The sequence below is a fragment of the Polypterus senegalus genome, chromosome 10 (genome assembly GCF_016835505.1).
Source record: "Polypterus senegalus isolate Bchr_013 chromosome 10, ASM1683550v1, whole genome shotgun sequence".
NCBI lineage: Eukaryota > Metazoa > Chordata > Cladistia > Polypteriformes > Polypteridae > Polypterus > Polypterus senegalus.
Genome location: NC_053163.1, coordinates 168,102,818 through 168,119,936, shown reverse-complemented (window position 1 = coordinate 168,119,936; position 17,119 = coordinate 168,102,818).

The following is a 17,119-nucleotide window of genomic DNA, read 5'->3' as shown; positions in this document are numbered from 1 at the left end:
TGTCAGAGCCGACTATACTTCATTAGAAGGCTGGCGTCCTTCAACATCAGCAACAAGATGCTGCAGATGTTCTATCAGACGGTTGTGGCGAGCGCCCTCTTCTACGCGGTGGTGTGCTGGGGAGGCAGCATAAAGAAGGGGACGCCTCACGCCTGGACAAACTGGTGAGGAAGGCAGACTCTATTGTAGGCACGGAGCTGGACAGTTTGACATCCGTGGCAGAGCGACGGGCGCTGAGCAGACTCCTGTCAATCATGGAGAATCCACTGCATCCACTGAACAGGATCATCTCCAGACAGAGGAGCAGCTTCAGCGACAGACTGCTGTCACCATCCTGGTCTACTGACAGACTGAGGAGACCCCACACTATGAGACTCGAGGGGGTAAACGTTAACATTATACAAAGTTATTGTCTGTTATACCTGCATTGTTATCACTCATTAATTTAATATTGTTTTTTATCATTATGCTGCTGCTGGAGTAAGGCAATTTCCCCTTGGGATTAATAAAGTATCTATCTATCTATCTATCTATCTATCTATCTATCTATCTATCTATCTATCTATCTATCTATCTATCTATCTATTATATAGTGCCTTTCATCTATCTATCTATCTATCTATCTATCTATCTCTCTCTCTGTCTGTCTGTCTGTCTGTCTACTAAGAGTTGCACAGAAAATCAATGGTGGGGACTGAATGCCCAAGCTTAGCCAATAGAGGGCGACACTGCATCCAGCATTAACCCCCAAACCCCCCAGCCCCTGCCCCCTGTTCCAGCCCCCGGGGCTCAGCCCATGCGGCCCATTGCAGATGTAAAGTCTTTGCTGATCTCCATAAGGGCTCCAGGCAGGTAGCTTATCTCAGTTCTATTTGCCGCTTGTCCGACTTTAATTTGTAATTTTGGGAGGGCCAATAAACTGATGTCAACCACCGGAGATGCGCTTTAATCTCATTTCTCTTTAAATTGAATCTGCATGCCTCCGTTTGAGCCATTGGCCTCCTGTCAGGCCTGTGCAGACGCTTCTCGTGGCTCCAGATGTATGAAGTGCGCAGCACATATGGCGTCGCTGCTGTCGAGCCCGCTTAAGAGATCATCATTTGAAACGCTGCTTGGGATGAGTAAGCCATCAAAAGCGCTCTATAAATTGTAATCGCCCTGATAATTAGTTTCATTAACATCTTATTAAGCTCTCAGGAGCCTGCTTTTGAAGTTGGGACCAAGGCGTGCTTGAAGAAGACTTCCACTTCTGGCAACCGAAACGTGTTGCTGTGCTCCGCCAGTCTGCTGACCGCTTCCTCAAAAAGGGGGGTGATGCGTGGCACACAGGCTGGAAGAAGGATGGCAGATGTGGACAATTCTCAGGGGTCGCCATCGTCAGCTTTGTTCCTCGAGTGCACCTGCCAGGACTGGACGCTGTCTGAAATGATGGCGCTCGCCAAGAGCCGCACTGGTACAGCTCTGGAGAGGCCAATCTGGGCTGCCATTGTCTCTGTTTGAACATTTATAGAGTCAATAACACCTACATTGTGTGGTTTTGCTGTTGCGCTGCCACATAAGGAGTGTATTGAAGTCATGTTTTAACTGTGTGTGCTGTATTGTAGCTTGTCTGTCTTTGGTGTGCTTTACGTCACTGACGGGGGGCTTCCACTCAGATTCAGGTGCAGGAGCCTTTCGCAGTTCAGGATCGAGAGTCGCGAGGTGGTGACTGACTGCAATGCCTTCGTGGGCGGGATCTGGAAGGCTGGATGAAAAAATGAAAAAAGAAAAACCTGTTCCGGTGGACAGCCGACGAAGGAACAGGGCGCCGAAATTGAAACCGGCGTGAAGGACGTGATGGAGAGATACAGTCGCTTTGCGTTGCGAGTGGAAACAGGACGGACGCCATCAACACCAAGGGTAACGCTGGGATAAGGTTAGCGAGGTGGCCACCTGCACATTTTTGGTTTCCTTTCTTAAGACTGTCCCTGTGATTTGGCTTGCTGATTCCGGAGGGTGAGATCTGTGACCATTTTATTTTTTTACTTTTGGGATAGCGCTGTCATCCATCTTCCCTTGGTCCGTCCCAATCTGATTGCCCTCGTCACCTGGTTTTCCTTCCTTCATGGACAGTAACCCCTTTGGACTGGATTCGTGTGAATATATATATCTGTCTCTAGTGTCTTGTGTGTATTGGTGTATACAGGGTGGTCCAGATCTAATTATGCAGATCCAGATCATCTGGATGACTTTGATTTATGTGGGGACGATTCCAGTTCGGCGCGAAGACGATTCTTCATGTCGTCATTTCACACACTTCTCGATGGTCCGGGATTTTTCGGATGATTTTTTTTATGTAATTAACTTACTAAGCTATAGTGTAATGAAAATTGCACAATTAGATCTGGACCACCCTATATGTTACGGCCAAAGCGCCGAAGTTCACGGATTGGCCGGCCGTTTCGCATGTTGCCCGAGAAGTGTGGCCAAAGTCCGAATTACTAGAAATGACCCGTGTATATGCTACTTTGGCCGGCCACTTTGCAAATTGGCGAGAACTCCCTGGCCAGAATTCAATGCGCTGATGTAAGACTGTCCGCTGGAGGTGCAAAGGTGCTTAAAAACTTTCAGATGCGGATTCAGAAGTGAGTTCTCCATTCTGCTCAAGGCGGGTCTTGTTCAGAAAGCGGACGCCACTTTAGACGGCCTTCCTCTCGCCCAAACACTAACCTTAAGGTCAATAAAATGGGTCCCTGATCAGTGCAGGATTTACGTATAAGCTACACAAGCTATAGCTTAGGGCCCCCGCCTTCTTGGGGGCCCCCCAAAACAAATCCTATTTGGCACTTACATAGAATATCTGGACTTATAAAGGGCCCCATGTCTCAAATAGCTTAGGGCCTTATCAAGTCTGTCCCTGATGTTAAGTCACTATTTTAGAGCTAAAGTGATAACAGAAATGTGACACCTACTTACTGTATATACAGTATATACCTAATGTGACCCACGTGACGTCCGCTTTCTGAACAAGAGCCGCCAAGGCTACACTCGATGCAATTGCACTACAAAGTGCGCAACAAATCGCTGCTCATGCCTTTTTTCTTCCGATTTTGGCCGATCGCCCCGTGCCATTTCACAAACTGCCTGGCCAAATCCTGAAATCGAGAAAAAGATCGGACATTGGCCAGGCAATTTACAGCAACATTGGCCATTTCCCGATTTGGCCAGACACTTCCCAGCTTTGGCTGATTTCGAGTTTTGGCCGTAACATATGTATACTGCTGAAAAGAATTAAAGGAACACTTTTTAATCAGAGTATAGCATAAAGTCAATGAAACTTATGGGATATTAATCTGGTCAGTTAAGTAGCAGAGAGGGTTGTTAATCAGTTTCAGCTGCTGTGGTGTTAATGAAATTAACAACAGATGCACTAGAGGGGCAACAATGAGATGACCCCCAAAACAGGAATGGTTTAACAGGTGGAGGCCACTGACATTTTTCCCTCCTCATCTTTTCTGACTGTTTCTTCACTAGTTTTGCATTTGACTACAGTCAGTGTCACTACTGGTAGCATGAGGCGATACCTGGACCCTACAGAGGTTGCACAGGTAGTCCAACTTCTCCAGGATGGCACATCAATACGTGTCATTGCCAGAAGGTTTGCTGTGTCTCCCTGCACAGTCTCAAGGGCATGGAGGAGATTCTAGGAGACAAGCAGTTACTCTAGGAGAGCTGGAGAGGGCCATAGAAGGTCCATAACCCATCAGCAGGACCAGTATCTGCTCCTTTGGGCAAGGAGGAACAGGATGAGCACTGCCAGAGCCCTACAAAATGACCTCCAGCAGGCCACTGGTGTGAATGTCTCTGACCAAACAACCAGAAAGACTTCATGAGGGTGACCCAAGGGCCCCATGTCCTCTAATGGGCCCTGAGCTCACTGCCCAGCAGCATGCAGCTCGATTGGCATTCGCCATAGAATACCAGAATTGGCAGATGCACCACTGGTGCCCTGTGCTTTTTACAGATGAGAGCAGGTTCACCCTGAGCACGTGACAGAAGTGAAAGGGTCTGGAGAAGCCATGGAGAACATTATGCTGCCTGTAACATCATTCAGCATGAGCAGTTTGGTGGTGGGTTAATGATTGTCTGGGGAGGCATATCCATGGAGGGTCACACAGACCGCTACAGTCTTGACAAAGGCACCTTGGCTGCCATTAGGTATCAGGATGAAATCCTTGGACCCATTGTCAGACCCTATGCTGGTACAGTGGCTCCTGGTGCACGACAATTCCTGGCCTCATGTGGTGAGAGTATGCAGGCAGTTCCTGGAGGATGAAGGAATTGATACCATTGACTGGCCACCACACTTTCCTGACCTAAATCCAATAGAACACCTCTGGGACATTATGTTTTGGTCCATCCAATGCCACCAGGTTGCACCTCAAACTGTCCAGGAGCTCAGTGATGCCCTGGTCCAGATCTGGGAGGAGATCCCCCACAACACTATCTGTCATCTCATTAGAAGCATGCACCGATGTTGTCAGGCATGTATACAAGAACACATGGGCCATACAAAGTGCTGCGTACAATTTGGGCAAAATGGACTAGCCTGCCACATAATTTTTTCACTCTGATTTTTGGGGCATCTTTGAATTCAGGGCTCTGTAGGTTGATCATTTTCATTTCCATCAAACGATGTGGCATCCTTTCGTTCCTAACACATTACCCAGTCTATATCAGTATAGATATCCAGGAGGATTTCTTTTTCCCATTGAGATCTGATGTGTTTTCAAAGTGTTCCTTTAATTTTTTTGAGCAGTTTATATAGATGTGCCTCAACTGAACAGCGGTGCCTTTTGTTTCCTTCAGTCACCTTGAGAGTTTTGTGTATATTTATGTACACAGTGATTATAGAAAAGAATCCCCCCCTCTTTGAAATATTCCCATTATTTTGCTTTACAGCCTTAAATGAAAACACACACAAGAAATATTTCTTCCCAGCTTTACTTCCGCAATGTCACCTGTAACATCCAAATGAAAGATATCACAGCTACAGTTCAGAAAAATTATAAAAAAATCATAAACGAGACACAGTGAGATTAATAAAGGACCACCCCCCCAATGTCAATGTTATTTTGTTGACCCCCCTTTTGCTTTAATGACAGCCTTGAGTCTGTTGATTCTTCTCTGTCGGCTTTGCACACCTTGATTGTGTAATATTTGCTCCCCACTCATCTTTACAGTTTAACTGTTCAAGTTCGGTCACATTGGAGGGCGAGTGTTGGTGGTCTGCCATCTTCAGGTCTTTCCACAGATTTTCATTGTGATTTAGGTCTGCGCTCTGACTGGCCACACCAGGACATTCCCTTTTTTCTCCTTCAGCCACTGTGTGGTCAGTTTTTCTGTGTGCTTCGGGTCGTTGTCGTGTTAAAGGTGAACATTCTGCCCATCTTCAACTTTCTGGCAGAGGGTAGCAGGTTTTCCTCAAGCCCCATCCAGTTTTCCTTCTACCCTAACGAGAGTCCCAGGCCCCCCACAACAGGATGCTGCCCCCTGCATGCTGTACTGTAGGTATGGCGTGTTGTGGATGGTGAGCTGCACTGGTGTACCGTTTGGTATTGAGGCCTAATAGTTTGATTTTGGTCTCCTCTGACCAGAAGACCTTTTTCCACTTGGCATCAGAATCTTCAAGGTGTGTTCTGGCAAAGCTCAAACGAGCCTTAATGTGGCCTTTCTTGAGAAGTGGCTTCCTCCTTGCAACCCTCCCGAAGAAGCCACAATGGTGGAGCGCTTGTCAAATTGTTGTCACAATCACACCATTAATGACCAATCTTTGCCATCAAATCCTGTAGCTCCTTCAAAGTGGCCATTGGCCTCTTGGTGGTCTCTCTGACCAGTGTCCTCCTTGCTCTTCCATCCAGTTTGGAGGGACGACCGGATCCATGGAGGGTCCTAGTAGTACCAAACACTTCTTTATGATGGACTTTACTGAGCTCCTTGGGATTGATAAAGCCTTTGAGATGTTTTTGTCTCCATCTCCGGCCTTATGTCCGTCCACAACTCTATCCCTGAGATCTTTTGAAAGTGGCTGACCACCCATAGTCAGTTGTTTGCTGTCAGTTGCACTGCCAAGGAAGGGAATGAATGGACCAGGAACAGCTTCACTGATCACACTCATTACAATTGATCACAAGTGGAAGGAAGCCATTAACTGCAATGGAAATGGTGGGCACTGACACCTGATCGAGTTTAGGAGGGGGTCCTTTATTAATCTCAGGATTTCTTGTTTTTGATTTTTTAAAATTCTTCTGAACTGTAGCTGTGATATCTTTCATATATTATAGATTGCATTGAGTAAGTAAAGCTGGAAAAAATATTGGTTTGTGTGTTTTCATCTTCATTTGCTGTCAGTGTCATTTTGTCGACCCACCTTTTGCTTTAATGACAGCCTTGAGTCTGGTGGGATTCTTCTCTATCAGCTTTGCACATCTAGACTGAGTAATATTCACCCCTTCTTTACTGTTTAACTGTTCAAGTTAAGTAAAAACAAGTAAGTAAGTAAAACAAAAAAAAATGGGAATATTTCGAAGGCAGGGTGGCAGGGGTTTTCTTTTCTATACCCACTGTATGTATGTGGGGGTTTGCCTAACTAAAAGTGGGAATTTGGTGTGTTTGAATTCTTTTAGGGCTGAAGTGGACTTTTGTCAGCAGCAGGGGTTGAGGTTGGATGTTGACTTTAGTTGGCATCCAGGGGCAGAGGGTAATAATCCACTGTAGACGTCGACAAACCTCACCTTCACGTTACGGGCAGACCCTCTTTGCTAGGAGGACTGTTAGACTCATTGACTTGACATCGAATCCCTGTGTGTGTGTGTGTGTGTGTGTGAGGAGCAAACAACGTCTAGAATGGCATTGAAATCGGGCAAAAGAGCAAAGTAAAATACTCTGTGGGCATTATGAATTTTTTTTTTTTTTTGCATATTACTGCTGAATCAGACTCTGACTTTTCAAACTCCGATTTTGATGCAAGTGATCTGGAACTCAAAGACGAAAGGCAGGTAGCTGTTTCTTTACCAGAAAGTGCTTTTCAGAATATAAATGGTTAGACAAATGGGTATGTAGTAAGTATGTAAGTCGTGTGGCAGCCAATCTTAGAAAGCTAATGTTTAATGTTAAAGGCATATTGTGTTTGCTTTGTATGCTTTTTACGAAACTGAGTTTTTGGGAAAAATATTCAGACCTGGGAGAAAATGAAAAAATAATTAGATAGATAGATAGATAGATAGATATGAAAGACACTATATAATAGATAGATAGATATGAAAGGCACTATATGATAGATAGATAGATAGATACTTTATTAATCCAAAGGGGAAATTCCCATACTCCAGCAACAGCATACTGATAAAGAACAATATTAAATTAAAGAGTGAGAACAATGCAGGTATAACAGACAATATAACTTTGAATAATGTTAGCGTTTACCACCCCATGGGTGGAATTGAAGAGTCGCATAGCATGGGGTCTCCTCAGTCTGTCAGTGGAGCTGCTCTTCTGTCTGGAGATGATCCTGTCCAGTGGATGCAGTGGATTCAGTGGATCATGATTGACGGGCGTCTGCTCAGCGCCCGTCGCTCTGCCACGGATGTCAAACTGTCCAGCTCCAAGCATACAATAGATAGATAGATAGATAGATAGAGTGAAAGGCACTATATAATAGATAGATAGAGTGAAAGGCACTATATAATAGATAGATAGATAGATAGATAGATAGAGTGAAAGGCACTATATAATAGATAGATAGATAGATAGATAGATAGATAGATAGATAGATAGATAGATAGATACTTTATTAATCCCAAGGGGAAATTCACATAATCCAGCAGCAGTATACTGATACAAAGAAACAATATTAAATTAAATAGTAATAAAAATGAAAAGAATTAAAATAAAATTAATGTTCGCATTTACTCCCCCAGGTGGAATTGAAGAGTCGCATAGTGTGGGGGAGGAACGATCTCCTCAGTTTGTCAGTGGAGCAGGACAGTGCTCCAATGGATTCTTCACGATTGACAGGAGTTTGCTTAGTGCCCGTCGCTCTGCCACAGATGTTAAACTGTCCAACTTTACTCCTACAATAGAGCCTGCCTTCTTAACAAGTTTGTCCAGGCGTGAGGCGTCTTTCATCTTTATGCTGCCACCCCAGCACACCACCGTGTAGAAGAGGGCACTCGCCACAACCGTCTGGTAGAACATCTGCAGCATCTTACTGCAGATGTTGAAGGATGCCAACCTTCTCAGAAAGTATATTCTGCTCTGACCTTTCTTACATAGAGCATCAGTATTGGCAGTCCAGTCCAATTTGTCATCCAGCTGCACTCCCAGATATTTATAGGTATGCACCCTCTGCACATAGTCACCTCTGATGATCACAGGGTCCATGAGGGGCCTAGGCCTCCTAAAATCCACCACCAGCTCCTTGGTCTTGCTGGTGTTAAGGTTCAAGTGGTTTGAGTCGCACCATTTAACAAAGTCCTTGATTAACTTTCTGTACTCCTCCTCCTGCCCACTCCTGATGCAGCCCACAATAGCAGTGTCATCAGCGAACTTTTGCACGTGACAGGACACTGATGTCAAACTGTCCAGCTCTGTGTCTACAATAGAGCCTGCCTTCCTCACCAGTTTGTCCAGGTGTGAGGCGTCCTTCATCTTTATGCTTTAACTTTTGGACTGAGAGATTTCTTTGGGCACGCGTTTTACCCGTGCTTGATCTTGCCTTACACTTCAGCAGCTACAGTTACCATGGTTTGAATAATTCGTTGTCATTAATATTCAGTAGTGGGTGTGGACCGTGTTTAAGTGTTTATTCTCTTTACTATTCATTAGTGGGTGTTTACCATATGGGAGTGTTTTATTCTCACTAGATAGATAGATATTCCAATACTCCAGCAGCAGCATACTGATAACAAACAATATTAAATTAACGAGTGATAACAATGCAGGTATAACAGACAATAACTTTGTATAATGTTAACGTTTACCCCCCCCCGAGTCTCATAGTGTGGGGTCTCCTCAGTCTGTCTCTGAAGCTGCTCCTCTGTCTGGAGATAATTAAATTAAATGGTGTCAGGAGTGGGATTTACCAGGAATAGTGCTTATGCATATGACATGGATATTTACACAGTTAAATCACATGGTGTCTGGAGTGAGACTAGGGAGCAGGTAGAGGAGACCCTGGAGAGGCGGAGATCTGCAGCGGATTCTCCATGATTGACAGGAGTCTGCTCAGCGCCCGTCGCTCTGCCACTGATGTCAAACTGTCCAGCTCTGTGCCTACAATAGAGCCTGCCTTCCTCACCAGTTTGTCCAGGCGTGAGACGTCCTTCTTTATGCTGCCTCCCCAGCACACCACCGCATAGAAGAGGGCGCTCGCCACAACCGTCTGACAGAACATCTGCAGCATCTTATTGGAGATTTTGAAGGATGCCAGACTTCTAAGGAAGTATAGTCGGCTCTGTCCTCTCTTACACAGAGCATCAGTATTGGCAGTCCAGTCCAGTTTATCATCCAGCTGCACTCCCAGGTATTTAGAGGTCCAACACAGGGCGCAAGGTAGGAAACAAACCCTGGGCTGGGTGCCAGCCCACCGCAGGCCATCTAATATACCACACGGAAACCTGAAATACGAGGGACATGTAAAGTTTCTGCACTTTAACTCTATTTCTTAAGAAGTTCAATAACAAATGACATCACATTTCTACGTAGTCACCTTCATTTTACGATGCAGTTTTCCCAGCGTCGTACCAACTTTTTAACACCCAATTACTACTCCTCCCGTCTTCACCGTTTCCAGCGGAAATTTTTTGAACGTCCCTCATATATAGACAATGAAGTCATATGGTGTGAGGTGTGGGGTTTAGCAGTAGCAGTGAACATGAATATGAAATGTGTCTTTAGACAGTTAAATCTTATGGTGTCAGTTATATGATTTAGAAGTAGTAATGCATACGTCCCTGTTTTGTCTTGGCAGACTAATATTTTACTCTTCTTTCCCCTTTTTTATTATTAATATGTCGCCTTTGTCAGAAAGCCTCAAATCTCTCAGACTTACCACTGCTTATAAGATATTGTACTTTATAACTTCTCCCCACCTTCTCTTCTACATTTATAACCTCAGGCAATTAGGTGTAGCAAAAGACAAGTAGGAGTTGAGTTACAATTTAAATAATGCATTATTGGTAATATTCATAAATAATAATATGCAAAGTACATTTGAATATTGGCAACCATACAACCTGATAAATGTTGATGTGTAGTTTCAGGCGGCACACAGACTTGTTAGTTACTTAATGTCTCTAATTCATTTGTGGTCAGCTTTCTTCAGAGCGGGCCGCATGCCTGTCTCAATATGGCTGCCCAGCTGTGCTCTTCATTGTGTTGTCCTTTTCAGTTCATGGTGTGTGAGACGGTCATTCATCAGTTTGGTAAGAGAGAGAGATGGTGAGCTAAAGCAAGTAAATGTATAGATTTTCTGTCCAACCCCTACAGCCAATAGGGCGTCATGGTACTTAAAGGTTTGTGATACAAGCCAGTTCCAAACAGCCAATGTCGGGGACAGAATACCTTCACACCTGCCCTCCAAATCATGTGTTAAGGTGAAGCTTGGCAGCCTGGCTTTCCTGAGAGGGTTGACTGAGAGACCCCAGCAGAGAAATATTGGCCACACTTGTTTGAGGCACGTCCACCAACCCTGTTGCAAAATTACAAAGAGACTCAGTCCTACAAGGGGGTGGGGGGTCCTTAACCATCAAACTATTGCTGTTATTATCAATAATCTAACACTAATATTACATTGTGCGGTGGGCAGGCGCCCTGCCCGGGGTTTGTTCCTGCCTTGTGCCCTTTGCTGACTGGGATTGGCTCCAGCAGACCCTCATGACCCTGTGTTAGGATGTAGCGGGTTGGATGATGACCGAGTGACTGACTAAAATTACAATGCTTTGTCTAAGTTACAAATAAAGACATTCAAAATATTTATCAACTTGTATGCAAAATTTCACATCACAACAGGTCCTTGTATTGATTAATGCACAAAGGAACTAATTCTCTCATAAAAATATTGAAAGGAGGGAAATGACAATACAGAATATTCATTTGCAGTAAACCAGAAAATTGCCAAAACAAAAACGTCTATCCCGAATGCCGTGGAAAGAAACGATTACAGCAAAGTCATGTCTGTGTAGATTACACGTGGAAAGATCTGCCTGGGACGGGGTTGCCAACCTGGATCCTGACCTGTTTCGCCGTGAGGTGGGTGCGGCAGCGCGCTGTGCCAGTGTGTGCTCCCCAACCTGACCCGGCCTGAAAGGTCAGTAATACACACGACAAATGAATCAGATTGACCCTAAACGCAGGGCTCTACAATCAGACTGTAATTATGGTCTGTCGGTCTCATCCAATCTGTCTCGTGTACGGTGGGCCCGGCCAGAGTTCCCAGTTCAACAAGACAGCGTTGTGGGACCATTGCAGCAAAGTGATGTGAACGCAGAGAGACACAGTGATGGAGTGAGGGCAGGAACTGATCCAGAGTGGGATACGGACCACGTCCTCACACAGCCTGTCTCGTGTACTGTATGGCAGGCCGTGTGTTTTGGACTGTTGGAGTAAAGTGATGTAAAGAGGACGAACAGGACAGCTGCAGAGAGATTGAGTGACCTGTAGTGACACTGATGGACAGTAAACTGTCCTGGCAGGTGTGCCGGCCACCACAACTCATACAGTCACAGGTCACATATTAACTTGAAGTATGGAGGCCTTTGGACAGAAACCCAGAAAGACACTGTGTCCGGGGGGCTCTTGGACCAGGTCACCTGACTTTGCTTGTCGTCCTCTGGTACACTGATGTTTCTGCTGACTCTGCCTTATTATTATTTACTCCGGTCTTTCTCCAACATCCCATAGACATGTGGGTTTGATTGATTGGCAGAATAAAGTCATCCCCCCGTGAGTGAATGAGTGTGGGTGTTTTTGATTGGGTTTTGCCAGGTGTGGTGCCCCCTCAGGACTGGAATAGGCTCCTTGACACTGATGGTGGGTGCAGGGTGGCAGTGGCATGGCGTACTATTGGCTTGCACAAATCTCGCTACCACCTCGCTAGTCTACTCCAGATTATCTTCACTGTTACGCCTCCCTTCAGTGCATTTCCTGTTTATGGTGGCAGTTCAGTGCCCTCGCCTTATCCGTTTGGCACAGGACCTTGTGCCCTTTTTGCAGTATTAGTGTTATAAATAGAGCTGAGCATGACCGACTGACATTTACTTAGCGACACCGGACAAGGGGATCCAGTTTTCTTATTCAATTAACAAAAGCAAATTCCATTCCGCTTCAGCCTGCGCGCATTGGATGGCTCAGTAAATGTCAGCGTTATTTTCTTAAAAGGTAACCTTCCTATTAACCCGCCGCCGTCTTCCACACCACCACCACCTGCTCCCAATAGGGTTGCCACGGCGGATCATCTTTTTCCCTTTCTTCCTGTCCTCATCATCTCGCTCTGTCACACCCTTCACCTGCATGTCCTCTCTCACCACATCCATAAACCTTCTCTTAGGTCTTCCTCTTCTCCTCTTCCCTGGCAGTTCTATCCTTAGCACCCTTCTCCTGTCCATCCTCATCACACCCAAGGCAAATCTTAGCATCTTTAACTCTGCCACCTCCAGCTCTGTCTCCTGTGCCACCATCTCCTGCCCGTATAACATAGCTGGTCTCACTACCGTCCTGTAGACCTTCCCTTTCACTCTTGCTGATATCCGTCTGTCAGAAATCACTCCTGACACTCTTCTCGACTCACTACACACTGCCTGCACCCTCTTTTCTCTCCTTTCTCTTCCACACTCCACTGAGAATCCACTGCAGATCTCCGCCTCTCCAGGGTCTCCTCTACCTGCTCCCTAGTCTCACTCCAGACACCATGTGATTTAACTGTGTAAATATCCATGTCATATGCATAAGCACTATTCCTGGTAAATCCCACTCCTGACACCATTTAATTTAATTATCACCAGACAGAGGAGCAGCTTCAGAGACAGACTGCTGTCACCATCCTGCTCCACTGACAGACTGAGGAGACCCCACACTATGAGACTCGGGGGGATAAACGTTAACATTACACAAAGTTATTGTCTGTTATACCTGCATTGTTATCACTCTAATTTAATAATGTTTTTTATCAGTATGCTGCTGCCGGAGTATGGGAATTTCAACTTGGGATTAATAAAGTATCTATCTATCTATCTATCTATCTATCTATCTATCTATCTATCTATCTATCTATCTATCTATCTATCTATCTATCTATCTATCTATCTATCATATAGTGCCGTTCCTATCTATCTATCTATCTAATCCTGTCAACTACACTATCTATCTATCTATCTATCTATCTATCTATCTATCTATCTATCTATCTATCTATCTATCTATCTATCTATCTATTATTCATATAGTGCCTTTCATATATATCTATCTTATCCATCTTGTCTAAGTCATACATAAGCACTATTCCTACTAAATCCCACTGCTGACACCATATGATTTCATTGTCTAAATATTCATATCGTGTGTTTACTGTATACATAAGCTTCTCAGGTCATGAAGACAGCTGAGTGATTGCTGTCACGATGAAAGGTGCTTGGATGTAATTGATGAATTCATTCATTTTTTTTCATTTTGTCAGATATGCACAGACACTCTCACTCTCACCCTCACTCTCACTAGCTGCTCACTCTCTGCTGGGTCTCCTCTTTCAGGTATAAAGATCAAGCAGATATAACATTTTATGAGTGCAACACCTGAGCCTTGAAATATCCGCAGCATGCCGAACACCGGCTACACTTGGGCGGGCTCACTTTGCATTGGACGCTCCGCTCTTTAAGAGGCAAATGAAGCTTCCCTGTCGACGTGCCGCGTCCCATTAAGCCTGCAAATTGGTCCTCTCCCGGCTTTGACTTTGAGTCGTATCCTTGATCTTCATGGCAAATTAAACAAATGTGAAACCAGCTTGTTCAGAAAACTGAATGGCGTCACCCCCTGCTTATCTAAAACAATAAAAAAAGGAGAGAGGCGCCGTGCGGCTGAGTGGCAAACATGTGGGCCCCTCTCGAGCGTATTATGCTGGCACCTGGTGTGCTTTGTGGAATCCTGTGCTGGGTGAAAGGAGCTATATAATTAAAAAGTGATGTGATGAGGCCTCTGTTTGACATAAAGTGTTCTTTTTACCATCAATGACAAAAAGAACAAAAAGCAGGAATAAGTAAAACATTCCAATCAAGTACCAGGAGAAAGGCAAGGATGAGCACACTTGACTCAACTGAAGTTTGAAGTTTCTGTTGAATTTAAACCCATTCTTCTATGCACTCATCCAGCCTCTCATTTATTCAGCTATCTATCTACCCATCCATTAAACAATCATTATTTTTATATAGTGCCTTTCACGGTTAACACCATTCCAGACCTCATTCAATATTTGTCACACAGACATGTAGCCACGCCCACTCTGATGCCACTCAAGCACCTAGACCTGCCCAGCTTTTTGTCACACAGACATTTAGCCACGCCTAGTCTGCTGCCACTCAAGCCCCACTCTCCCTTTATCCCACTCAGACACCTATCCCTGCCCAGTCCACTGCCACTCAAGCCTCTAGCTCCACCTGCTATTTTCCATTCAAACATCTAACCCCCGCCAACACCATTTTGTTATTTAAACATGTTTAATGTTATATTAGAAGAATTAAGTGCATAGGACTGGCGAGCTTTGTTGGGCTGAATGGTTCAATCCTGTTCTTGATTGTTCTGATGGTCTGTTCACACATCTGGCCCAGCCCCGCCCCGCCATTTGCCATCTAGTAAAACCCATTCTCCTGCCACACAAACATCCCATTCCACCCACCCTTTTCCATTTAGGCAGTTAGCTTTACCCACTCATTTGCTACGTAGGCTCCACCCACTCTTTTTATATTTAATCGTCTAGCTCCACCCACCTTTGCCATTCAAACATTTAGCTCCACCCACCCTTTGACCTTCAAATATCTAACCCCACCCACTCACTTGCATCTAGCCCTGCCCATCCTTTTGCCACTTAAGCATCTAGCCTCACCCAGAGAATAGCCATCTATTGCCTTGCTTCGGTATTTCCTCACAAACCCAATAATGAGCATTAATTGATTTATAATACTATAAAATGCAGGGCTTTGATTTTTTAAGCTTTTGAGGGGTCTGAAGGGTTAATTAGAATATTTCCAAACTTCCCAGGACCTTCCCAAACCCCCACATTTCAAAACCAGTTTTGTTTTTGTCTCCTGGTGCCAATTTGATTGCCTGACACCCCTTACTCAAACATCGAGCTTCCACCAACCCTTTTTACACTCGGGTGTCTAGTTCTACCCCACCTTTGCCATTCACACATCTAGTCCCACCCACACAATTAAGCATCTGACTCCACCCACTCTTGTACCACTCAAACATGTATCCCCATCACCTGTTTCCATTTAAGCATTTAGCCCCTTGATTGCCACACAAGCATCTAGCTCCGCCCAGCCTGCTGCCAGCTAACCCCACCCACAAGCCTAATTTGAAGTATTATGTAACCAGGTGCCTCACGGAACATCACGATTTTGAGTGTGGAGCTCAAGTGTTTCAAGTCTAGCGTGGAGCTCCACACTGTCCAGCGGTTGTACCCTTCTGCCCACCAAGCATCAAGCCCCATCCAGTCTTTTTCTGCTCAAACATCTCGCGCCACCTGACATTTTCCATTCAAGCATCTAACCTCACCCACCGTTTTGCTATTTACTACACTTGATTTTATTTTAGAAGAATTAAGTGATAGGGCTGGTGAGCTTTGTTGGGCTGAATGGTCCTTTCTCATCCAGATTGTTCTGATGTTCAATTCAAGCATCTGGGCCCATGAAGCCATTTCCCCATCTAGCTCCACCCATTCTCCTGCCCATCAAACATCTAATTCCACCCACCCTTTGCCATTTAGGCATTCAACCCCACCCACTCATTTGCTACTTAGGCCCCACCCACTATGTTTATACTTAATCATCTATCTCCACCCACCCTTTCACCTTCAGCTATCTAGCTCCACCCACTCATCAGTCATACATCCAGCCCTGCCCATCTTTTTACCACTCAAGCATCTAGCTCTGCCCAGTGAAGAGCCATCTATTGCTTGCTTCAATGTTTTCTCACTAATAAGCATACTGTATCGTGACTTATAATACCTGAACATCAAAATTATCTTCAAAATTACATTTTCAAAAACAGAGTTTTAATTTTGAAACCCCCCCGGGACCCCCCTACACATTTTGCATTGTGCTTTTATACCATCTGATGACCATCAGATGACCTGCCACCCTATTAAGCCCATAATGCCATCTCGCACCTCCATTCATGAAACTGTCTGCTTTTGCAGGGGTCGCAGTGCCTTGTTATGGGGTCACCAATTAAAGTGTAACATGCGGCCTGCAAAACGGCCCATGGGGTTCGTGGATGACCTGCGGTGAAGCAGTGAGAGGCCCGGTCCTGCTGGTATGGGAGTGACAGCGGTGGCCATGCATTCACCTCCGGGGGGCTGTGAATTGTGCCTTGCCCTGGTGGGTCTAATGAGTGCTTGACTTTTCAGGGTAGAGCCGCCCTAACTTCCCGTGACTTGGCGCTTTAAGGGCCATCGTCAGCCGCTGGCTCGCCTTGTCACTAAAACAAAATCACGAGTCTCCAACATGGCTGAAATCCCTTTGCTCGTCTCCCACGTGCCACTTGCCCCCCATCACCTCTCCAATCAAAGCCTCATCTGTAGAGCCGCTTGCTGTGACGCCAGATAATTTCACGCCCGTGACCCGTGAAATAGCCATGTGCCAGGGTGCTGGCTTTCTAACGGCGTCAGTGAGAAATAAACGAGCGCGCTTCCTCTTCCTGACGTGCCTTTCCTCCTCCCTAATGCATCTTCATCAGCGGAGGCGCACCGCGCCGCAGCGCTGTCAAGGTGGCCTCATTTGTTTAGCCGAAGCTCTCTGGCAGATCTGCCTTTCCGTGTCGTGTTTGGGGGGGCTCCACTCCCCCCTCGTCTGTGTCATGGATGCCGATT